The sequence below is a fragment of the Chrysemys picta genome, chromosome 6 (assembly GCF_011386835.1).
Source record: "Chrysemys picta bellii isolate R12L10 chromosome 6, ASM1138683v2, whole genome shotgun sequence".
Classification (NCBI taxonomy): Eukaryota; Metazoa; Chordata; order Testudines; family Emydidae; genus Chrysemys; species Chrysemys picta.
The window spans coordinates 57,549,160-57,575,421 of record NC_088796.1 but is presented as its reverse complement, the minus strand read 5'-3'; the positions used below and the strand labels follow the sequence as shown (position 1 = coordinate 57,575,421).

General features: G+C 39.7%; 1 long non-coding RNA gene across 1 annotated transcript; it reads left to right on the top strand.

The window, feature by feature from the left end:
* The first annotated feature begins 15,617 nt into the window (after positions 1–15,617).
* On the top strand, positions 15,618–25,542 carry LOC135972470 (uncharacterized). The gene is made up of 3 exons (XR_010588928.1): positions 15,618–15,738; positions 23,428–23,500; positions 24,680–25,542. It is a non-coding gene; the product is annotated as an uncharacterized LOC135972470 (long non-coding RNA).
* The last annotated feature ends 720 nt before the right edge of the window (positions 25,543–26,262 follow it).

Below are 26,262 nucleotides of genomic sequence, written 5' to 3'. Positions count from 1 at the left end.
CTGTGAGATTTTAGCATAGCAATATTAGGCCACAGGCTTGAGAAATGCTTGACATAAGTAAGTGACCAAAGAACGTCCCATGCCACAAGATTACAGGAAAAGATGTTCCAGTGGGTGATATTGCGAAAAATTAACAGCAAGAGTAATTTTTTACTTACAAGATATCTGGTAGTCGCATTTTTCTAACACATGCCCTAACCACAAGGTGCACTATGTATGTAAATGCTAATGAGGTATAGTCAGAATCACACTATAAAATGAGGGTGCCCAGATTAGGAAAATTGAGCTCCCTGTGGGAAACTGAAGCAGGTAGTAGAAGTGAATTTCACTCTGTTAAGCTTGAAACTATAGCCACAGTACAGCCAAACCTACGGCAGTGTAATACCACATTACACAATTCACTTTAAATTAAATTAAAGGCTACATAGTATTCAGCAATGGAAATGATTCTGTAAGTTATGCTTACCTGACCTGGGAGTAGAAACTGACTGAGTGATTCATGTGTTCAATTAAATAGGCATTTCAAACACTCATAAAATTGCTCTGACACAAGCGAAAAAGCAAGTATTATTCACAGCAATTATTCAACAAACAATTTAAAACATAAAATAAGTAATTTATTCCAAAATATCCGCCAGGTTCTAGTTACTGCTATCTTTTGTTGATAGTAAATATTAAAATATAAAAAAACGGCCAGATACAATATTATTAATGAATGTATTGATCATTATAACCCACTGTCTAAGAGTTAGCATGGCTGTCACAAAGTTTGGCTTACCTCCGGACTGACCACTTAAGTAACTTGTTCCTGTTCACCTTAACTCAGAAACAAGCCATTCTAAATCCATGTGTGGACACTCTTATTCCAGAATCAGGAACAGTTAATCAGGAACAATTCAAGCTTAGACAAGCCCTATTACTAAGGACAAGTATTATAGGTCAGTTCTCAAGATAGTTTTAAAAGAGACCACTCTCTAGTTAAGTGCGAGAGCTGATTTCAGAAACTAAGCACAGAGTACACCAAAAAATAAAATGGAGTGACCCAGACAAACCTTGAGGCTTGAGGTGATATAGAGGCTACGTCTGCACTTAAACTGCTACAGCGGCACAGCACTTCAATGTAGACACTCACTACAGTGATGGGAGGGGTTCTCTCATGACTGGAGTTAATCCACCTCCCTGAGAGGCGGTAGTTAGGTCAATGGAAGAATTCTTCCATCAACCTAGAACTGGCTATACTGCAGGTTAGGCTGGCTTAATTACGTCCCTCGGGGGGATGGATTTTTCACACCCCTACACAACGTAGCTGGGTCAACCTAACTTTTTAGTATAGACCTGGCCAGAATGTTGGATTTAGAAACTGGGTGATTATCACAACAAACATTTCACTACAAAAAAGGAAGGCACAGAGCCTTGGTCTCCACTGTGCTGCACCCAATGTAGTTACATCAGTGCAAAATTCTGAATTGGTAGTATTTTACACTCTGTTTGCATTGGTGCAAATGACTAAACAAGTTGCATGACAATGGAGAATCAGACATTTTCTTTTCTTCAAAACAGAGATTCAGACTGCCCCTGTGAAAAACCCCTCTCCAGCATATCTAATTAACTTTCATGGTCTCCCATTCAAGAGGAATGATCCAGAATATCCCCTACTCAAACACTCCCTGTTGCTGATTTGTTTTGCACACTCTGCAACTACTCCCTCCATGGTCAGTGGTAGTGCTGAGCAAATTCAAAGCAAATAATGTAGCCTATATTACTATTTGGAGAATTGCCTGGGGCCACTTTCTGGGTTTTTTGGGGTCTTTTTCTTTATTAGTCATTCAAAATTATTCAAAAGATAATTTCTATGAATAATTCTTAGTCTGAAGATTGTTAGAGAACAGTTTAGGATGGAAAGTGAAGAGGAATGTCACATCCAACATAAACTGCAGAGGGAATTTAGGTTAGCCGAATACAACTGTCCCTGTTTAAAATGTGTGCAGGCCACCAAAGTGAATTGCCCAACCCTTGCAAAAAGTACCGTGGGATCTTTAATGAAAGGAAGTGATATGGAGATTTTTTTCCCCTTTCATCGAATGATGGCACCTTCAACAGAACATAGTCAACTAGCTTCATGCCAGGGAATTGGTTCAGTACCAGCTAAGAAGGGAAAGTACCACATACTGAATCACCAATACCAGCACTCTACATTTTTTCTCAATGAATCTGTGAGATCTGGAGAGAACACAGCTAAAGTATGGCTTCAGGATTACCAATATGCATTTCTCAAAACCTATTTCTTGACCTGAAGTAAGAAATAAACACTAAGTCATTCTCTAATATCTTGCAGCACAAATGGGTCATAATCTGGCTGCAAACAGTCAACTAAGAGGTGGAGAGCTTTCTTCTAGTCATCTGCATTGCTGTCCTGTGCTCTGCCATCACCCTTCCCCTCACCCCTGGCATAGGGGCATGGCTGGAGAGGGCAGAGAGCTGGGAAGGGGAGTGGCAAAGCATGGCTCTGCTATACCAAATCTCCACTGATGTAAGCTCTATGCAAGTATCACAACTGAGAGCAGCCCAACAACTGTTGTGAATCAGGCAGCTGCTCTGAGTTGAGTTGCATAATCAGGGAGATGCCCTCTCTCTTGCAGATCTCTGACACAGGAAAGAATCTAGCCCAAAATGTTTACTCCGGCCTTTCCCTCTATGGCTGATGAAAGATGCTGAAGAAACAGAATTTCTTGAACGGAGCAAGGTTCCTAACAAGAGGTATTACTACAAATTCCTAACTGCCATAACTAGAAATGTAATGCAGCAAAATGAATGTAATAAGGAAAGTGTAAAATAATTTTGGTGAATAGAATCAGACCAACACAGCACATCTGTCGCCAAACATAGGTTCCCAACTCTGCTATTCACTTTCCCTTTATCCTCATTGGCCTCCCCTCCACTAAGCACAAGTATCCCCACACCCACACACTACCCAGTATTTTTAAGGGTCCCATTTGGGGAGAGTTTACCAGGGCCTGCTGACTTTCTGCTGAGTGCCAGCTGTACGCTGCAACCTTCAATGTACTGTGGCTCTAAGACAGCAGTTTTTAAACTGCCTTTCACAGCACATTACTGGTCTGTGTAGCTGGTCACATGCTGGCTCTTCCTGCTCTATTTTCCACTATTAAGCTACACTAAGAGACAGCAGAAATATATTTAATACATGGATAATTGGTATTAGCGAAGTAAATATTCATTCTATGTTCCATCCCAGGTGAATGGGAGAGGAGGTGGTCAGTGCAATTGCAAAAAGAAGAGTAAGGTGTCTATGAGAATTCCCTTAAAATGTAATCTATCCTGGAAGGATTTGAGAATCCTTGTGTGACCAAATGCACCCCTGTAGTCACACCCTACACACTGTTGTAATAATCTTTGTACAGAATATGCCTTGTGAGGCATCACAAGAAAATTAACTCCTCACTAGACAAGTCTGGGGGGGGATAAACTTATTCGTCAAAGACAAAGGACTAGCTGATGTCTCTAGCCAGGTGTAATCAAAGTTGATTGGCAATCATAGGTCAAGTGGCCATTCTTGGGTAATGGAGGAGGGCAGGAATGGGTCGATTTGCATTTTAACAAACAAAAAAGAACATCTTTTACCATGAGACTCCATGTCTACATCCTCTAGGGGTAACCTCCGGAAAATGCATTTCAAAGGGTGAGTAGACTATAAAAATAAGGGGCAAAACCACCCCAGGTATTCCCTCTTTCTTTCTCTCTCTCTCTCTTACAGGATTCAGGGGGCCTGGGACAAAGCAATTTTGGGGGCCCCTTCCATAAAAAAAAGTTGCAATATTATAGAATACTATATTCTCGTGGGGGCCCCTGCGGGCCCAGGGCAAATTGCCCCATTTTCCCCCCGTCCCCCTCTGGGCGGCCCTGCTCTCTTACTTGCTCTTTTATCCAAGATGACAAAGGAACCAGCTCTTTGGACTTTAGGAGCAGGCCCTGATTTGAGAATTAGGTCAGCTATGTTGGTAAGGATTTTACCTTGAATCAAGTCTAGTTTGTTAAGTCTTAGCTACTAGGAAGCATTTGATCTTTATTTCTCTTGTACCCATTTCTGATTAATACCTTGCACTTGTACTTACTTAAAATCTCCCTTTGTAGTTAAACTTATTTTATTCTTTAATCAAAAATAATCCAGTGTTGTGTTGAAACATCAAGAGCCCAATAGAAAGGCTGCCAGAAATTAGTCTCAACTCTGCCTCATTTCATGGGGGCTAGGAGGAGGAATCCAGATCAATATTATTCAACTGGCTTTTCAAGGCCTCTTACTGCTAACTGTGTACCAGTATCACCCGGGGTACCATTTATTTTATTCCATAAAGATATGAAAAACTAGTAAGTTTTGGCCTATGCTTTGAAGTTTACAGTATTGCTGGGCTTCCTAAAGAAGCTAGAATATTTTAAATGTTTTCCCATCATCTTCTGATAAAACATGTATGACTGTACAAGGGGAGCAATTTCCTGTTCAAAGATGTCCTAAAGTACCTAATCTTTGTATATTTGCATCCATTGTATACAATGGATAATGTAGGTGATCTGCCCCAAAAAATATAGTTATGGGTTCTTTTTCATGATACTGTACATGGAAGTCTTTTGTATGTGTGAATTGTAGCCAGTCAGAAAACATTTATGGAGATTTTATTATGGAAATCATTATTTTAAAAATATTACAGTATTGTACTAGTAACCACCCAAATACTGCAGTATTACTATTGTCTGATGAAGTGGAGAAGACCAGAAGGTTTTGTTACTGTTTTAAATAATGATAAGTTTATTAACTAATTTAATTAACTTGAAATACGTCATTTCCCATTCCACTTGTCAAATTACCTCTTTACTTGAAAATTTGCCACCTTCCTCACTTTGAACCTACATTTTTCTATATTCCTTTGTGCTTTTCTTGAGGACCATGATAAAATTCAGAGTTTTTCCTGGTGGTTTAAAGTAATACTTTGTCATGTTCCAGTCTTATCTATTCCTCCTCTGTGTGTGATCTTTGATAGGGGTACTGGCAAAAGGTCATTAATCTATGGAGTCATCTGTATTTGCACATTTTCATAGCAGAGTGAATAATTGTGCATTCAAAGGTAATGCAGGAACAGCATACCCTGAAGGGACCTCTCTTATATGCTCTCTCTTTCTTCAGATTAAGATCAGTGTTTTTCATTGCTCTCTAGAAATCTTAAAACCATATTGTGATCTCAGTTATACCAGTGTAAACTGGGAGTAACTCCACTCTCCTCATTCAAGCTGGTGAAAATGACATCAGAATCTGGCCCTTACTGTATTAAAAATCACCATAATGTTTGTTAAAGTTTAGCTATAATAATTCAGTCCAAACAACTTTGACATCACTTTATTGTTCTAAATTTCTAAGTGATGGTAATTACAAATTGGAGCAAGGAGAGATCCTTAGATGACACTGTCATCTCCTCATTGCCTTAAGAGCAACAAACCTGTCAAGCTGGCTCCTGTAAGTTCTCTACCTACAGGTTTTTCTCCCATGAAGTCCTTAAATAATTTCACTTTGTCAAGGGCCTTGGCTGTGGCTTAGACTGAGACTGCACTCAAACTTGGTACATAGTATTTTTTTTTTTGGTTGGGTGGAGAAGAGAGAAACTTAACTTCTTATGGTGGCAGCCTCAATGACAGACAGAGGAATGATCTGATGTTACATATGCTTACGGGATGGACACACTTATTTGGATACAATAAGAGCTAAATGCAATGTTCATCAAAATCTCAAGCCAAATTTACACTGAAAAAGTTAATTACATTAAAATTGTAGAAATTCTGTTACTAATACAGTATTATATAATACTATGTCTGTGACATGTGCATTTTAGGGGCCCTGAAGCAAGGTTGCCATTGTAGTAATTCTGATTGGTCTCAAACCAAGAAGTGCTAGAAATTCAGTTAGAAGTATAGTTAGTGAAAAAAATAATTTCATGAACAATTTCAAAATTTAATCTTTTTTAGCATTGCATTGTTAAAAAAATAATCTGTTTTCCATTTTGGAGGACATGGTATACAATATCTTTTATCTTTTTATTAAAATGGATTTTTAAATACTTAGTTGACTGACATTTCATTTTTCAGTAAGAATCTGATTTTTGGTAAATGAGAAGTTTGAAAGTGATTTTGGTCAAAATTTCAGAAAAAAAAATCACAAAAAATTGAGCATATTGAAAAGGTTGTCAATTAGTCACAAAAATATTTTAAAAACCAGGCTTTTTCAATGAAAAAACTTTGTGCAAAAAATGGCACCTTACTCTAATGAGAAAGTTTGTTCTTGCAAGATTCCCTGACCATATTTGTGTGGATATGATGGAAATTGATCTTCAGATATGGCCAAGCTTCATCCAGTGGAAAGGAGGAGGAGGAGGGGAGAAAAGGAAGAAAAGGGAAAGGTAGCTTTCACAGATCACAGTTTGCTTTAATTTGTAACTCCAGTAGCAATGACACTGATAAGTAAGCATGAGAACCATCCTGAAAAGCCCATGAAAGGTGCAAAAACCCACTCCTCCCCCTTACCTAGTGGTTGAAGTCATCTATCCAAACAGACATCCCAATTCAACAATTTTCCTTAATTAAAATCTTGATCCTGCAAGCATTCGTAGATTCCAAGGCCAGATGGGACCATTGTGATTATCTAATCTGATTACCTTTTAACAGTTTTCTCCATATCTCCTTTCATTTCTTCTCAGACATATACATAACGTGTCACAGTCACAAATTAGAATTTTCTTACATTTAGCCCTTCATGGAAAATCCCAAAACAGTATGGAGTAAGTGCCTGGAAGAAAAGGAGGTAGAAATGCACACTACTTCTACCAAGACTATGACACTTTCTTCTTGTATTGGAGATAAAAAGAATTCATTCAAACTCATGTGGCTCCAAATCTACAAAAGGTTTTCTAAATGAGGACCTGATCGTTTAAGCACTCCATGTGCACATCTATCATTGGATTCAGTGCAAGTTCTGTGTGAAAAGTGCTTGCCAGATCAAGCCTCAGAAAAATAGCCAAGGTAGGTGTGGCTGGTATAACAGGGGTTGGTCTTTGTTAGAAAGCTTCAGAGATCATATATAACATAAATAATGCTAGACAGGCCTTTCCCTCTGATATTTGCTCTTTGAGAATCTCCACAGATTTAAAATTATCTCCTCTTTTACTGCATAGGATAAAACCATTTGAACAGTGTGGTCCTCAGTTGGGGTAGATATGGGGGGATTTTCAAGTTCAGACAGTTTACACCTTGCCTTTCTTTCCTCTACTTTCCCCCCCTTTTTTTTTCTTTCTACCATTAACTTGTGATAAATTGTGGTGGGGACTATGGGTGAGATTCTGTGCTGCATCTCTAAAGTTACGCTACAATTGTGCGCATTCTGGGATGTATTAACAGGTGTGTTGTAAGCAAGACATGAAGTCATTCTTCCGCTCTACTCTGCTCTGGTTAGGCCTCAGCTGGAGTATTGTGTCCAGTTCTGGGCACTGCATTTCAAGAAAGATGTGGAGAAATTGGAAAGGGTCCAGAGAAGAGCAACAAGAATGATTTAAGGTCTTGAGAACATGACCTATGAAGGAAGGCTGAAAGAATTGGGTTTGTTTAGTTTGGAAAAGAGAAGACTGAGAGGGGACATGATAGCAGTTTTCAGATATCTAAAAGGGTGTCATGAGGAGGAGGGAGAAAACTTGTTCATCTTAGCCTCTAACGATAGAACAAGAAGCAATGGGCTTAAACTGCAGCAAGGGAGGTCTAGGTTGGACATTAGGAAAAAGTTCCTAACTGTCAGGGTGGTTAAACACTGGAATAAATTGCCTAGGGAGGTTGTGGAATCTCCATCTCTGGAGATATTTAAGAGTAGGTTAGATAAATGTCTATCAGGGATGGTCTAGACAGTATTTGGTCCTGCCATGCGGGCAGGGGACTGGACTCGATGACCTCTCGAGGTCCCTTCCAGTCCTAGAATCTATGAATCCTATGAATACCCGAATAGCGCTTGTATAATGCTCTTGAATGCTTCCCGCACCCATGCCTGACAATCCATATATGCTGTGCTGGACACAGGTATAATGCTGTGTATCTACATCCCCACTGCCACTGTAGGTACTCCGTGTTAGCGCAACTGTTTCAGGGGCACTCTCTCAAGATCCTGTGTGTCAGAGGGAGACACTCTAGAAACTGATTTATTGTGTGCTGTTGGTACTGTCCCTTTCCTTCACACATTTGTTGATAGCAGTTCCTGGTCACATCACTCCTCGCTGTTATTCCCTGCAAAACTGGGTGCAAGACACGGAGCAATAGGATGATGTGGTTCTGCTCCTGTTCCTTATTGCAGGAAAAATGACTATGCGGTGGAGTGGGCACTTGGTGAGATGCTGGATGGAATTTGGGCAGTATTGTCTGACTCAAAGTTGGCAAACCTTCAGGGTCAATGACAATTCATTTAGCACACATTGCACAGATATGTTGATTGCTGGTATTGGCACAGTATGCCCTTTTGTTAACCATTGCCTTCTAGTGCAGGAGAACCAGCAGAATGTGGTGGGATCACATTGTTTTGGAAACCAGGGATGACCAGCCATGGTTTCAGAACTTCTGAATGAGGAAACAGACCTCCAAGGAGCTGTGTGAAGAGCTTGCAGCAACCCTTCAGCACAAAAATACTCGATTCAGGGAAGCTATACCAGTTCAGAAAGGGGTTGCTATTGTCTGTGGAAGCAGGATACGTCAGATAGCTATAGGTCTGTTGCAAACCACTTTGAGGTTGGAAAGCCCATTGTTGGCACTGTGGTTGTGCAGGCTGGTGAGGCAGTTAACACCATGATTTACCCACAGGTAGTTGCCATAATAAAAGTTCTACAAATGATAGCTGGATTTCAGAGGATGGGATTTCTGAACTGTGCAGGGGCCATCAATGGCACCCATATCCCAATGTTTTGCCCATCAAAAGGGTCATCTGAATATGTGAACTGAAAACATTATTAATCAATTGTTCTGCAAGGCTTAGTGGACCACAGACAAAGATTCTCAAATACAAATATGGGGTGCTGAGGTTACCTTCAGTTCATCATTAATAAGGAGGACCAAGACACAATTAAATAAAGCATAAATTTTAATAAAAGTATGAGGTAAAAGGTTTAATGGAAAGATTTTGAAATCAGAACTAGAACATATTGTTATCAAAGGATCTGTTCACAACTGAGAACAGTTGTAAGAACTAAAAATGGGTTGGGGGGGGCTGGAACATAACAGTGTTCCAGTATTTTTGGAGACTCAGTGTTCTCCTCCTGGTCAGTCAGAAGTGGAGAAGGGTGTCACTGCAACCCTGGGCTGGAGAAGGTGGTAGTGGTGGCTGATTGGCTGCCTATGGTGTTTCAGCAGCAGGTAGACACTGCACTCTTTTGACCACCAGTTCAATGAGCCTCTCTATTAGGGAATGCTCCCATTCCCTTTGGCATGCCTCCATGTCCATGAACCAGTTCATGCTGAAGAGATCTCTCCTCCCGTGTTCAGAGGAATTCAAATTGCTCCTGGTTTTTCCTGTCCATCCCTATAAGCAGCTCCTCCATGGTCCTTCTTCATCTACCTTTGCTGTCTCTGGATGCTGCTTCTGCCCTTTCGGTGAAATGGTTTCAGTCTCAGGAGCCCAAGGTTCTGCCAATTCAAACAAGGAGAGAATGATTTTTTTGGCCTTTGGAGCAAGCCAAGAAATTCTTCTGCATAACATCATTTTGCTATAGAAGGCCACAATTTTGGTACTTTTTAGCATTCCAGGAATGCAATGGCCTCACTATACTTGTTTCTCAGACAAGTTCTGCAGCCCATGAAGGAGCAGAGGCTAATAATTATAAGAAAACTCTATTAGTGTTTCTAACCTTTTAAATGTTCATATTGGCTCACAGGAGATGAGGACATGGAGGGAGAATTCCTTACCCAGGGCTATGTTACCAGTTTACAATTCCTTTCCTTAAGGCTGGCCAACATTTGGAGAACATGGCCATTTTCAAAGCACCAAAATGGAAAAGAGAAGGGGATTCCAATCCTGTGGAAACCTGGCAACCTATGACAGAAAGATGTTCCGGCCAATGGCCACTCCTTTATATATTGCTGAATGGAGGAGTTTGGTCAGCTATGATGGAAAACCAAGCAGATTTGCACTGCCAGTGAACCTGAAGAATAAGCTGGAGTTTTTTCTGCAACAGAAATTTGCTGAAATATGCTGCAGGATTGGGAGGCAATTCCGCTGAAAGTTGACTATATTCTCAGCTACAATAGGGGGATTTAATGCAAAAGGAGATTTGAACCACAAACTTCCCCCCGGCTTGGCTATACCAGAAAATCCTGACTCTGTGCCTGCTTTATAATGGTGAAATGGACAGGAAAAGAGACACACCACAACTTCATTGGGGTTCCTGAAATTCAGCTCAGCACCACAAGCACTTGCCTCAGACAACTGGAAAGAGACCATCATGACCAAATGGGTCTTGAACCTGGGTCTGCAGGAACAATCATGCTCCAGCCCTCAATCTGGCAGACTGTTGATGCTTGTGTACCTGGGACCCATGAAGCCCAGCCCCAGTTTGAGGCTCTGTCCTGCAATCCTGATTCATGGTTCTGCTCTCCAATTGGTGTCCTGCTTCTGACCTCCTGATCCAGCTGATTCTTGACTCCTGTCTTGTGACTGTAGACTCTGGCTCTGACTACTATGTCTGGCTGCCCATGACCCGGCCATGATAGGGACACTGCAGTTTTTAACCAACCACCAGATCTGATCCTTCTCCCACCCACACTCCCTAGCATGGGCAGCATGACTGTATGTGGGGAAAAGGCAGACATCAAGGACAGAGGCTGGAAAGATATTGTAATCTTCCAAGGGAGAAAAGACGGCTGTGACTAACTTTTCCTTAGACAGCCAACTGTTGTCAGCTGTATAGTATTGCCAGCTTTCTACAACTGTATTCTGTTCCCTTCCCCAACCAGAACCTTTCCAAACTAACCCCCACAGTCCACAGGTCCCAGGACCATCGCTGCCTGACTGCCGGCTAAACAATGCACAGACATATGAGCGGTACTGATTTTTCCTGTATAAAGTGTTTGAAAAAACAGTTTTAGAAGCCAAATGCATAATTATGGTTCATCACAAATTATTGATTTAGAACTGTCTCGCTTGAGGAACATTTCAGGGTGGAGCAGAGTGGGGGCTGGATGCAGGGCGTGGAGGGATTTGGTAAGGGGCGGAGGATGATAATGCTATGGCTTCAGCGCTGTGGTTCAAATACACAGAGACATACCAATACACAGCATATTATCCAGGGAGGAAAAGTCAGTGTACAGTACTTTAAATGCCCTTGATCTTAAAAGTGGGAATTTAACACTAGGGCAATAGGGATATTGATGGGGTGGGTGCAGGGCCACTAACTTACAAGCTTCACATTCTGGTTCCTGCCATGGCTTGGGGTTGTTCATTGAGGGGGCTTCTTCAATCTGCTCGCCACGTAAAGATGCAGAATCACATGTATTTCATCCTCTGGATCTTCTGGGACATCCAGACCTGCATGGTTCATGCTCCCTCCTCATACTGGCCCTCATCAGTATCCTCTCAGAAAGTGAGATCAGCAGGGTTGAGCAGGGGATCATGAGCCAATTCATGCTCAGTAGTGGGAGTTCTTAACGACACCCAGTCAAGCTCCTCGTAGAAGGGACATGTACAACAAGCCTTCCCAGGCCAACTGTTGGAGTCTTTGGCCTTCCTGCACAGGAGCCTCACGTGCTTCATGTGTTCCTGGCACTTGGATGGAGTCTGCTGAATGCCCATCTCCTTCAGCCTCTGTGAAATTTCCCAGTAGAGATGAATGTTCCTACTGCTCTGGCCAAATACATAGCGTATGGTTAAGGCCCTACCAAACACACGGTCCATTCTGATCAACTTCACCATCATTGGATTTTAAAAATCATTAATTTCATGATTTGAGATATTTTAATCTGAAATTTCACGGTGTTGTAATTTTAGGGGTCCTGAGCCAAAAAGGTGTTGGGAGGGGGTGTCGCAAGGTTATTGTGGGAGGGGGGTTGCGGTACTGCTTTACTTCTGTGTTGCTGCAGGTGGCAGTGCTGCCTTCAGAGTTGGGCAGCTGGAGAGCGGTGGCTGCTGGCTGGGAGCCCAGCTCTGAAGGCAGAGCCACTGCCAGCAGCAGCACAGAAGTAAAGATGGCCTGGTATGGTATTACCACCCTTAGTTCTGCTGGTCTGCCCCGTGAAATATGAATAGTATAGGGTAAAAGCACACAAAAGAACAGATTTCAGGGGAGAAGACCAGATTTTACAGTCTGTGATGTGATGTGCTTTTCATAACCATGAATATGGTAGGGCCCTATGTATGGTATCCTCTGCCCACACATGGATTAGCTGCCAGGCATGGTCAGCAGGGCAAGAAACTGCTTTTGGAACTGGCTCCTATTTTCACATGTAAGCAGTGCAGCAGAAAGGTGTTCTGCTGTGGTCAGTTAGTGCAGCACACTGCTACTGGGACACAGGGACCTAAAGAAAAGGGCTCAGTGCATTGTGGTAATAGGAGAGGACGATTAATGAAACACTGCAAACAGGCATGGGTATGGGGCTATGCCGCAGCCTAAGACATGTACTTACCAACATCCTTCTGGCATGCTAGCTCACTTACCCTCTACTCTCCTTCCGACATGTGCTTCTGGGGTTTCAGTGTGGACAATAAGGTCTTAGGGGACAAGCCCGTGCATGGACATGTATACAGCTGCTAGTGTAGATACACCCTAAGAGGCGTAGTGCTGTAGTCACAACCGGGGACAGAGGGGTATTAAAGACTATGATGGCTTTAAGCTTCCTTTGTGCCTTCCTGATCTTGGGTTTGTCCAGACAACCCTGAGGGTCTAAGTCACCGCAGCCTCCTAGGACTGCTCCTTGTGCCACACGACTGCCCAGAATCAGTGCAGTGCTGTGTGCTGAGGCCCTAGTGCAACATGACCTTCCACCCCCAGCTTCACCCCAGCACATCCCCTATACAAGAGGTCCTCAGGAGGCAGCCATACACCTGTCTTCCACAGTTCACACATTAGAATAATCCTCCCCCAATTGGAACTAGGGCTTTTAGGATTCTTTAATGCTGTTCCAGTCCTCTTGCCAGGCAAAGTGTCTGGAGCAGGGGTGAGGATCTCACCCTGTGTCATTCATTTGGGATTTGTGAGGGGCAATCATAATGATGCGATTGTGAAGCAATGCTTTTTGTTCTAGAACAAGTTACCTATTATCTGACTGAGTATTTATGAATGGATCGGGCTTAGATTCAGAATTCAGAGACGTACAAGTAATTAACAACATTTAATATAATTCTGTATTGGTGTTTGCTTTTGTGCTTTCCCTTTGTATTTTGTATCACATCATAAGAAATTATATTTGTAAAATTATCAAGAAAAAAAAATCAATGTCAAAATCATATAGAGGAGCTAGATCCTTATTGGTTTAAGTCAGCATCACTCCTCTGAAATAAATGAAGCAATATTGATTTATACTAGCTTAGGATCTGACCCTATATATCCATAATTATAGGAAATAGAGTGACACAAAACTCTGCAGGAAGTCATCCTTACATAAAAGTAAATTCCATCCCCCACATTTAGGAGTGGAATTTACAAGTTTATGCTGAATTTGGCCTTGCATGCTTAAACAGATGGCCATGCCCTGCAGGCCCACCATGTTTTTGTGCTCTTATTTAGACTTGCAATATTTATGCTCTTAAGCACCAACTGTTGGAAATGTAAAAATACAACTATCCTTATAATTCTCCATTTGGCTTGTGAATCCAGAGGCATCTTTTTGAAAAGTTGGCCCTAAGTGTTTTACAGAAATTGACAAGTGGTTAGAAGTCAACCTCACACAGGAAATCAATTTGTTTACTGGAAGTGTTACAGCAGTATGAAGAATCATCTGAATTTAATGAACTGTAGCTAATGTGCATTATTGATTAAACAAAAATCTTCCTCTTCTATAACATTCTTCTAATCAGACATGCAACCTTGTTATTATTTTGCTATTGTATCATATTAGGACAGTGAGAATAGTTAAACTAAAGGACAACTGGGCAATTTTGTGTGGATTAGCTACCAGAATTATCAATTTGTCAGCTTCTTGTATCCTTTATTTATTCCATCTACTGATTCACTCTTTCTAGATGCTGTTTTTAAAATGCCAAAGTTCTGCATTTACGAGACTATGTTTAGGCACTCAAGTTTGAACATTTTTGTGTAAATTCATTATAACTAAAATTGCTTTTTTAAAAGTATACCATCATATTGTACCATACATGTAAATAAATAAATACACGCAAAAAAATTATAGGCAGTGATGACTTTAGTTAAGGTTGCCTAACACTTCCATGGTAAGCTCCTGCTTTCAATTGTTACTTCTATTGGTTGTACTCCATTAGCTCAAGTTGTAGAGGTTCATGCTGCGGATCCAAAGGTCCAGCATTCTACTTTTGCTGATGACTCATGAACAAAGGGTCAATAGCATTCTACGTATTAGTGACTTTTTAGTTTTCTTTTTAATAGTTATCTAACTTTTTCAAAATGCATATTTATTGTTTTTATTGTTTTCTTGTGGTTCCTGTAGTTCCCATTCATTATTAGACTTCCATGTAAAGAAATTTTGGCCAAATTACATTAGTACATAAACTTTCCTTAGCTCATATTTCTGTATGCTGGTTATTGTCTTGGTTAAAAATTCACTGGATCATAGAATATGTTGGATGTTATCTTTAGAATTCTTGAACACTTTGCGAAGTCCACTTTTTAACCTCCATATTTATAAAGAATACAGCCCAAGTTTTATCTATCAGTACTTCTGAAATCCTTCATTTACTCCAGGGTTTGTTGTGTATGTCAACTGAGCATGTGTTCTCTTTTCTTATTTTTCCTGTCTTTATTAACTTATACTGTATTACTCATCACGGTTTTGCATGTCATATCTTAGTCAATTATTCCAGTCCAGTGAAGTAATCATTGTTGCCTCCACTCTTTGCACTGCACATTCCTTGCATCAGATAATTATTCACTCATAGCAGTAGTGCCCAGAGGCTCCAATTAATATTGGTGTCAATTGTGCTGAGCACTATACAAATATAAAGTATAAGAAAGTTCCTGTCCCAAACAGCTTACATCTACAGATGGACAAGATGCAACAGGTGGGTGTAGAAAACAGGGAGGGGAGGAAGGAGAAGACAGGAATACAGTGATATGAACATAAAGTTGAATATATTAGTGAAGTGTAAGCTTCAAAGTTTGTAGCACTCTACTAGACACTTTCCTTGAAGTTAAAATGGTAACACCCACTGAAATTCTCTACCTTTGATATTCAAGCAAATTCTAATCCACACAGATAGTTCACTGCAGCTCTAACAGATTTATTCACTTTGTAGATTGGTCTTTTTTGCAATGCTGTGTCAGACATTTTTCTAAAGACCATTAAATTACACCTGTGGCTCCTCTGGTGAATTACAGCTGTGTGATTGCTTCAGATTTCATAGGCAAGATTCCCTTTAAAATGAAGCACACCTGGTGTACAGAGCCCACTATCTAGGGCCCACAGTGGGGCTGACAATGCAGGGCACCTCAGCAGTCCTGGCACATTATACAAGCGGTCATCAGATCATGACAGGTGAGTAGGAGCTATGAAATCTGCAACTTCATGGACCAAAGTGGCTCTCACATCCTGCCTGAATGTTCAGAGCAACAGTGCATACAGTGACAGCCTTTGGTTTGGGGTTGGAGGTATGCAGGAACTGCACTGAAATCCTGCAGTCTGCTAAGGAGGGGTGAATTCCATTCCCAACAACACTCATTTAGGGCCCTACAGAAAGACTGAGTCCTCAAGCTTTTAACCAGAGGGATAAAGTTTGCTATAATATTATTAGCTAATGCACCAAATATATGTTCCTACCATTTTGCCAAATGTTACAATGATGCTTTTACAGGCTATGGTCTCCTAGATATCCTATATGTACTTTCTGAAATTGAATCCTTACGTTATTATTGTTAATATTTATATTACAGTGGTACGCAGAGGCCCCATTCACAATTGGGGCACCACTGGCTAGGCACTGTACAAACACACAAGAAGAACTCAATCCCTGACCCCAGGAGCTCGCAGTATTATATTCTTTTCATTTCACAGGTGTCTCTTTCACTAAAGAAATTATTCACTATAATGTACATAACACTGTCCTCCAGCTTCAACACTTTTTTCCAGAATGGTTCTGTACTTATTTTTCTTATAAGAATGCTATGTTCAGAGTGTGCCAGTCTGGAAAAAAAAATAGGGCCTAATCTTGCAAGCCTTCTTCCAGGAGTAATCCTGTGTATGGTGGGTCCCTAGGTGGTAAAGTCAATCGAACCTGTGATTGCACTGTACACAATTATTGCCTCAGAAGTGCCAGTGACAAACTTTTTGAAAGTTTTTTGTCCATTTTAAACAAATTTAATTTGAAGAATGATAAGGAACATTTACATTCACAATTCCCTCAGAAGTTTCATCTTTGTTGGAAATGGAAATTTTCAAATCAGGTAAAGCACTGGAGAAAGAAATGAAGAAAGAACTTGCCATAAAGGTATTAAATAACTAATGACTGAGATATGGAAGTACACAGCCACACTCAGGGCCTGATCCAAAGCTCATTAAAGTAAATGAGAATCTTTCAACTGAAGTCAATGGATTTGGATCAGGCCCTAAGCTGGTCAGTTTCTACTACACAGGTATGGTCTGATTCTGCAAATAGATACACAACTGTGGATCACTGTCCTGCAACCACCCTAGGGGTGATTTGGGGACAAGTTATTCTATTTAGTGTGTAACATTTTCCCACATGGCTTTTATAATGTATAACTAGTACAAGAAATATGCAAACCACAGCACTGGGTTTGTCTTCATTAAATTAGTCTCATTAAATAGTGCACTGTTAAGGATTCAGAATTATCATTAATTTTAAACAATTTAAATATTGAAAGGTAAAAAAGTATAACTTTGGTGCTATATTACTAAGATTATATGGCTGCTTTCAAATCTTTATGGAGTAGCAGCAAATAGTTTATTGTACATAAAAATGTAAAGAATTCAAGCTTCAAACAACACATACCCACAGTAAGCAGACCATTAGGAGTTAACAGCTGTAGGCTAGGTCTAAGTTGGTATTAGAATCACACATCTTAGCTTTTCCTTTTTCCAAAATCAATATCTGCAAATAATAAATGAGATCCCAAAGGGTTGAGTTAAGCTCCAACCACCACAGAGTAACTCTGCAATTGGTCATTGACTCAATAATGCAGGTGAGCGCCACGCTGTAGAGCATCTTTAGCACACTATAATAGAAAATTAATAGCGTTCAAATCAGCAGCGGGGTTACCCTAAGGATTACATAATAGCTTGGGTTAGAACAATGATCTAGCTCCAAGAAGTGTAAAATGTCATAAAACTAGAAAGAGATGGAATATCTCCAACATTACACATAATTTGTGTAGTGTGCACTGTTTTTCTTTTTAAAAAACCCCAACAACAACAAAGGTTCACATTATAAAAGTGTACTGTTGAAAATACTGCCAATAAACCGCATTGCAGTGGTGTCCATAGGACATATGAAACTCATATATCATTGTACTGTTAGTAGTAATAATAGAATACAAGAACTTATTTGCTGTTGGTCTTGCATAGTAGAGAGTTTAATGTTTAGTTAAATATTGTAAGGTATAACAGTATGCTCTCCATGATTGTGTATTCATTCTTTTTAAATACTAAATATACAATATCACTGATTAGATATAAAGGAAAATTGTAACTTTTCTTTTTAGTCTATATAACACCTTTCATGTCTTGTATGAGCTCATATGTGGTTGCTATTTTGGAGCCAGTATGATAACCTGGCCACAAATGCTCAGGCTAAGTATTTGAAGAATGACATAAAGAATAAAGGATAAATTACTTATTTATATTTACATTAGTTTGCTGTGCTCCAATGGTACCAGAGACTAATAAGCACCCGGAGACAGAGAAAAACAGTATTCCCATACACCTAAAGCAATGTCAGAAAACTTCTGAACTGCACAGCACAAATATCTACCTATTCAAAAGAAACAACAGACTGCAGAGCATGCAATAGAATATAAATTATTCATCTATCCATTTTTCGGTGCCAGGGAACACTTTGGACAGTGAAGGGCCCAGAAAGGAAATGTAAAAATATGTGATTTCTTAACTTAAGTAGCACTTGAGGACAGGCAGACACTATATGGAGTATTTCTACGCTTTACAAACTAAGGTATTTCCATTATAATAAATTTTAAGGAAAACTACTTCACATCCTCTTCTGAAAAAAAGCAAACTTTAAAAACAAAAAACACCACAAAGAAATTAGATAAATTCAATAATTAATTTACAGCATGAATTAGTTTCTTAAGCTGTTTTCTGTATTAACTTCAAAGCATATCTCTAAAATATATTATAGGATACTGACGGTCATAGTTTCTGCCAGAAAGTAATGCTTTCTATTGCAATTCTCAAACTTTCTCTGAAGGTCTCTGCTGCTCAAAATTCAAATAGGGCTTGACAAAAATAATATGGTCACTATAGGATTAAGTTCAGACTTACCCAGAGGCTGCCACTGTACTATACGTTTGCCCAAGCAAAAAAGCTTATGGCATTCCTCGCAGGCTACTTGTCTTACTTTTCAGAGGAGCGATGTCCTCACCCAGCTTGGCACCAGCTGTAGGAATAAAAGATCAGTGTGAAGATTAAAATCCTCTGCTGCTCTAGTGCCTTCTCTGTGGTTCTTTTTCATACAGACTTGTGCCATACACAAAATGGCACCTCTCTTTCAATGCAGAGAGGTCCAGGCTTTATATACCAAGCATCTGTATGTGAGTATACCACAAAACACTAGTTCCTTATCATGCGCTTGTTAGCTTGTCCAATCTATGGCAATCACTTCGGTCCCAGGGGTTGAAAGACACAAGACGCAGGGAAAAAAGGGAAGCAAAAGCTGAAGAAAGATCAATACTGCACTGTGAAACAAGAAGTGTAGGCTATTTACTTTTCATTGATCTGATGATGCAGGAGAAACACCTCAGACTGGCATTAAATTGAGGGAATACATCTTCTGTGTTTTTTCACCTCAAGGTCAAGAAAAAGCCAAAAAAGAAATTAGAACAAACAGAAATTAATCACAGGAGTACAATAAAACTATTAATCCACATTACAAATCCACATGGAAACATAATTAAACATCAGGCTGAATAAGGTTTACAATAAAACAAACACTGCCAGCTCTTATCTGTTTCTACTTGTACTCGGACCACTGGGAAAGAAAAAAAAGTATAAGAAGAAATCTATAGCAAATCAGAGTTTAATGCTGGGACGGAGACCCACTCTAAAATAGCCTACCCACAAAACAAATGTCCTGAATATAATTAGAAACCTACATATTATTCCTGTTACAGGCAGATTTAACTTTTCACCTCTACTTATTTAAACAAATGTAGTTGAACAAATGCAGGTCTGTCGCATCTTACACACATTTAACATGCGCGATTTCAGCTTTACGCGGTTGGCAAAAACAAAACAAAAAAAGAGAAAAATAACAATTTTAATACTGTACCTGTAGTGCAGGCGATTCCGCCCACCATTGAATTCAATGTAATTTTGACTATACGCGGTTTTCGCTTTACGCGCTGACCGTGGAACGTAACCCCAGCGTAAGATGAGACAGACCTGTGCATCATTTTCTGAGTGATTTATTATACTATTTTATCCTGTAATTGTCTAAACTGACAAATGAAGAACATCCTGGTGGGGATTCAAAGGATTTTTTAGGAAAAACAAAACAAGCCACAAAACCCCAACTAGGAAAGGATCACCAAGGAAATTTACAAATCCAAATGAAAATATGATATACAATCAAAGCTTGGACGACCCACCGCCCTGATATGAGGAAAATAGTGGTGGGCAAAACCTCCAAAAGATTTAGAAGTTCTGTTAAAATAAGCCTCCACGAAAAGTGGGCTTGAAACCTCATGAGAATCAGATCTTGTGAGATTTCCAATCTTTCCCAAATTGGCAAATCTGGAAATACTTCACAAATGACCTTTTTAGTCAAAACTAAGAAGGGCAGAGGAGCTTACAGGACCTCTTGGTAGGCTAGTACAAGCAGGCACAATTCCTAGAACTCATGATCAGTAAAGGCAGGCACAAGTTCAGTAAGCGAAAGCAGTGGCTCTCAACCTTTCCAGACTACTGGAACTCTTTCCAGGAGTTTGCTAGTACTTTTTTGTAGCCCAAGAATCGGCAATCTTTGGCACGTGGCCCACCAGGGTAAGCCCCCTGGCAGGCCGGGCTGGTTTGTTTACCTTCCGCATCCACAGGTTCGGCCGATCGCAGCTCCTACTGGCTGCAGTTCACTGCTCCAGGCCAATGGGAGCTGCAGGAAGCTGCGCGGGCTGAGGGACGTGCTGGAAGACTGTTACGTACCCCTGGTTGAGAACCATTGAGCTAAAGAATCATATCTTTGGTCCTACAACTTAGTATAGGGGCAGCTCATTCTCCTCTCCTGTTGGTGCTACTATTACATGGAGCCACCCTCTCCTCGAGGGGACTCTGAACTTAATTGGGAATGTTCCTGATGGAAAGATCATGAGTGTTGCAATCCAGCCTTGGTCACTGCAATTCTCATGCTGCCTTGGGGAAGAGAGAGAGAGACTTCAATTTCCAAGGGATGTAAGGAGAACATGGAGTGGTCTCCATCTTGTGTGAGAGGAGCTAAGATCCTGGTAGGGGAGTGGAGATTGCTCTGAGGAGCTCTGTCCAAGACAGGAGCAGCTGCTAGGCTACTAATATAAAGCCAGAAGCTGCTACTGAGAGTCTGCTGGGGCTTAGAGCAAGCAGGAAGCCTCCAAGGCTGGTGGTAGCTTCATTAGAGCCAAGGCAGAGACTGATGCTCTGCCCAGAACTGACAGAGGTTGGCCTTCAATGAAGGCAGTGAGCGTGACCATCACCTTTGTTGGTTGGGGAAGTGCTTGCAGGGGAAGGGAGAGATCAAAGAGACTATAAGAGTTTGCCTGCATCTGATAAAGTGGTCTTCTTGTCTAATCAGGACCTAGGGTTATTGACCTATATTAAAACAACTCCCATCTTCAGAGGAGTTGTGCAGCTTGGAATGATCCCAAGCTAGAATTGGTCTACCCTGTGTCACCTTGCCTGGACTGTTTTACTGGAGCAAAAGAGGGCCGTCCCCAGCTTCAACATCTTGAAGTGCACCCATGCAAGCGTTTAGAACTCTGACATTCAGAGGAGTGCACGTTCAGGGGTGGGGTAATGGTGCTAGTGTAAATGTAAGTTGGTTAAATTTAATTCACTACTGTAAATTGCATTTATTGTTTTACTGAAGTGGCACCTGCTGATTTAAATGGGTTGTGATATACTAATCTCAATCTATCATGTTTTCTTAAATCAAGTAAAGGTGTTTTAACTCTAATCTAAGTGTATATTAGGTGTATATTGTTTATAATTGGTCCTTTGAGTTAGACCCATTGCATAGATTAGCTCAGGTTTATTCCTGGAGATTCCCAAGGCATTTCAGTGGACCCAACCTGGTGGAGGCACCGCCAAAATATTTTCTTTATAAGTAAAAGGATTGCAGCAGAGTGGTGGATAGAAGATTCCCACCTATCCAGCATCATCATTGGAATACTCAGAATCTCCTTTAATTTTGATATCATCAGGCACCTGGGCACACAGGTAAGTGCTGCCTGCTCCCAAGTAACCCAGGGGGGAACTGGTGGGTTACTTCCCAAAAATTGAGTTAATTTTTAAATTTCATGATTTTTAAACCAAATTAGATATGTATGTTTTATTTCCTTTCTGGGTTTTGAGCTTTTAGGGTTCACCTCTTCAACTTTTTTTTACACAACCCTGAGAGGTAGAAATGTATGTTAAAAAAAAACCGAAAGCTGAGATTTTCATCTAATCACACAAATCACATGAAGCTGGGGCCTGAAGGTAAAACACCAAATATATCACAAGAGTCATGATGAAATAGTGAGTGTTGGTGTCACTGACAGTACAGATACATGATGTGCCAAGCAAAAACAGAAAGTTCTTGCCCTGACAAACTTAAACGTATTGTCAAAATGCAAACAGTGCCCAGTACATTGAACAAAGTGGCATGTGCCACTTTTCATTACTGGAATTCGAGAGTTTGGAAAAGTGATCAGAAGGGGGAGAGAGAGGGAGTAAAAAAAATTAACTTGGGGACTGTCTGAAGACTAAAGGGCAGCATACAAGAAGGTATGAAGGCAGGAGTGGAAGAAGGAGACAGGGAAGCTTAAAGAGAAAAGCTCAGGCTGGAAGTGTAAGTGATGTATGAAGAAATGAGGGCTGAGATACAGGAAGGAGTAGAAATGTGGAGTTTTCTGAAAGGGAGGAAAAGGAGGACAATTTAAACAAGTTAGTGTTTCTTTCAGTTCAACAGTTGGGATTAAAGTTACCCGAATTGATTTGCCCATTTCTAGTGGTAATTAATGTTCAAGGCATTCAAGTATGAAGAGCAATAAAGGACCTTGAGGTTAAACATCAAAGCCAAGCTGAAATAATTGCTAAGCTGCAAAAGTCAACGATACTTGAATGCCACAATCATGACTGAAAAAATAAAAGCAATAAAATGTACATTATACATTACAATAATATTTACAGGTGTTACATGCACTGTAGTCTTAACATTTTATTTCAAGTATGTAATTTTAATACTTAACCATTCATACTTAAGCAGCTCATTAGGATAAATCCAGCAGGTTGTACTACAAAAAGAAAGTTATGAAAAATAATTATGGTTAATGCCTGCAGCCAGAAGTTAGCAGGTGGCTGGAAAATATTTTGAATATTTTTCATTGCTAGTAAAAAGTTTCTGGAAGGGTTTTATCATTCATATTATTTTAGTATTTGTGATTAAGATGAAACTTTATTGGTAATTAGTAGTCAGAAAAGATGCAATGAGCAAGAATGAAGATTTCTTGGTTTGTTTCATGTTTCATTTGCAGTGCTGCTGCTAAGATGTTACTGAAATATTGTCTCTGTTGTGAATTTCTTCTGTCAACGTAGCTTCTTACACTGGATTCATTTTTATGACCTAAACCTTCATAATAATTCTTGTTTCAATACTGTTTCCACTTAATACAGTGGCTGTGGTTGCCCAGAGGCAGTGATTTGTGTTTATGTGGAGAGTCTGGCATCTTTGCTGAGATTAGACATGAATTTTGATAGGGTTCCATTCCACAGTTTCTTATTTTTGTACCAATTTTTGTCTTACAGATTCCAACGGGAAATTTTGGTTTGGTCTTTGCCAGAGGTCTTCAAAATTTGGAAATATACAGTTCATAAACAGGTATGGGACAAAATGGTGTTAATGTACTTGCCCTCTTACCGTCTTGATATAGTAGTTAGAAAAAACTAATGTATTTAGCTAAACTAGACATTGCATGGTTCTGGATTATGCATTTCTAGAATGAGATCAAGTAGGGATCTCTGGGATATTACCTTCCTCAAGTGGCTTGTGATACATCTGTTTCATCTTACTTTTAAAAGTAAATTCTATAAAACATTGTTTGATCTAAGTAGAGTCTTTGTACGTTTCCCTGAGGTGTTTATTTTTGTCTGCAAAAAAGTTCCTATCATACCATAGGGGCTGTGCAATAATAGATAACATTATACAACAAAATAGATTTGTAAAAAAAAGATTAAGTGATTTTTTTTGTATCATTTTAGGAACAGGCAGAGACTGTATGAATTACAGTGGATACAAGTTTCCTTTTAGCTTGTCTATTTGGAATTATACCCAAATGAAAAAATGTTAGCTATAATATTATTGTGTGTAACTAGCCGAACACTGGTGCTCCAGTGCTTCATGTATTTATATTAGTAATGGGGCTGATTCTAGATTTTTAATCTCTGAAAATTTGGGATTTAAAGTCTGGAGTGAAATCCTGGCCTCACTCACATCAATGGCAAATTGCCTATTGACTTAAATGATGTGAGGATTTTACCTGGGTAGTTTTTTTGGTTCAGGACCAACTTTAAATGTATATGTTGATATATATTTAAAGATACTAAGCCAGTTTCTTCCTTTTTGATGGATCAGAATGCAGGATTGGGGCCTAATCTATGTAGGTGGATTTTTGCCCATTTACTTCAGTGGGACAAAACTGGCAACTTTTTAAGGGCAACACTGTTGGTTTTTCAAATGTTTGATATTTCTTAATGTTATAAAAATGAAAATGCATTAATATGAAATATAGACTGAAATTCTGACACTTTTTGAAGTTCCATTGTTTAAATTAATTGACTAAAAGTCCAATAAACTTGATAGTTAATGATGAATCAATTACTGCTGCTGTTATTTTTCAAAAATGAGAAGTATATTGGTTAATTATGAGAGATAATCAATTTTAGGTACAAGATAAGAAAACAGCATCATCTGTTTTATTTAAAAGTAAGATTTAATTTTTTATGGAATTTTTAATCTCACATTTTTTACTCCCTTCCTTTTATTTTCAATCTCTTTTAGGAAGATAAACCAAGAACAAAGTAACCTACCCCTGCCTCTACAATGGACTTTTGAAGTCTGTAAAATTTCAAATCAAAGAAAGTAGCTGAAATATCAGAGAGAAAACAAATAAAAAATAGCACAGTTTTGTTGAAATATATGCAGTTTGTCACAGGTTGATAACATGATGGATAGTAGAGCAATTATTTTATATACATAAAAAGACATACAGTATACAAGTGTCAAAACATTTACACAGATTTCAGACTACTTACACACATTATAAAATACTTCATTTTCATAACAAGTGACACAGACCAGAGTGTCAAAACAAAGGGGGTGGGGGAGATGCCATTGCTTTAATGTTGGGGATCTCATAAAGTTAGAACTGCTGCAAATTTTCACTGGACATTTTGGGTCTGACACAACTGGCACTGAAGCCAATGGAAAGACTCCCATTGATTTCAATGAGGGCTGGAACCGGTCCTTAAAGCATAGGGAATAAACCCCTGAGTTCTCATATAAAAACTCTCAACATTTGGGCAAAAATTCTGACTTCCATCCTATACAATGCATTTTTACGCACTGTGCAGAAACCGCACCACAGATGCTGCACTCATTCCATGTGAATTTTGCCCTTACTTTCTCAATAATCTCTTTCGTACACTGCTGATAATTAGTGAGTTGAGTCAAAAGTCAACAGATTCAGAGCAAAATCGCTGTACTGTAATCTCTTTGTGTAGCTGGTACGTGTGTGTGACTTGACGATCAGCAAGATAGGCTCTGATCAATGCTATGTTTGAGTGAAATGTTCACAAAACAAACTCAGTCACCTCAAATAATTGAACATTTCATACTTTGGAGATTTATTCCAGTTTTACAACCCCCAAATTGGTACAGTTAAGTGCTTTTTCTACCTTGGAGACTCTATATTTTGTATTTGTGAGTATGATGAGATATTTTATAAATAGCAAACATGGATAAAACACTACATTTAAATGATTTTTTTCTTGGCTGTTTTTTGTTTTTACAGAGGAGGTGGAAAGATGTGAAGTGAGCACAGAAAGCTTTTTGTAAAGAAGGGAGCAGAGAGAGTTCCTTCTAAATTATTTTACCATTAACATTACTCGTAGTTTTAAGAAGGTCTGGCCCCTGCAGCCCCCAATGAGTCTTCATCTAGCCCCTCTCTTCAACCTCATTTGTGGATTTTATTTTCATAAGACCATAAGAATAGCCGTACTGGCTCAAACCAAAGGTCCATCTTGCCCAGTATCCTGTCTTCCAACAGTGGCCAATGCCAGGTGTCCCAGAAGGAATGAACAAAACGGGTAATCATCAAGTGATCCATCCCCTGTCGCCCATTCCCAGCTTCTGGCAAACAGAGGCTAGGGACACCATCCCTTTCCATCCTGGCTAATAGCCATTGATAGACCTATCTTCCATGAATTTATCTAGTTCTTTTTTGAACCCTGTTATAGTCTTGGCCTTCACAACATCCTCTGGCAAACAGTTCCACAGGTTGACTATGCATTGTGTGAAGAAATACTTCATTTTGTTTGTTTTAAATCTGCTACCTATTTAATTTCTTTTGGTGACCCCTAGTT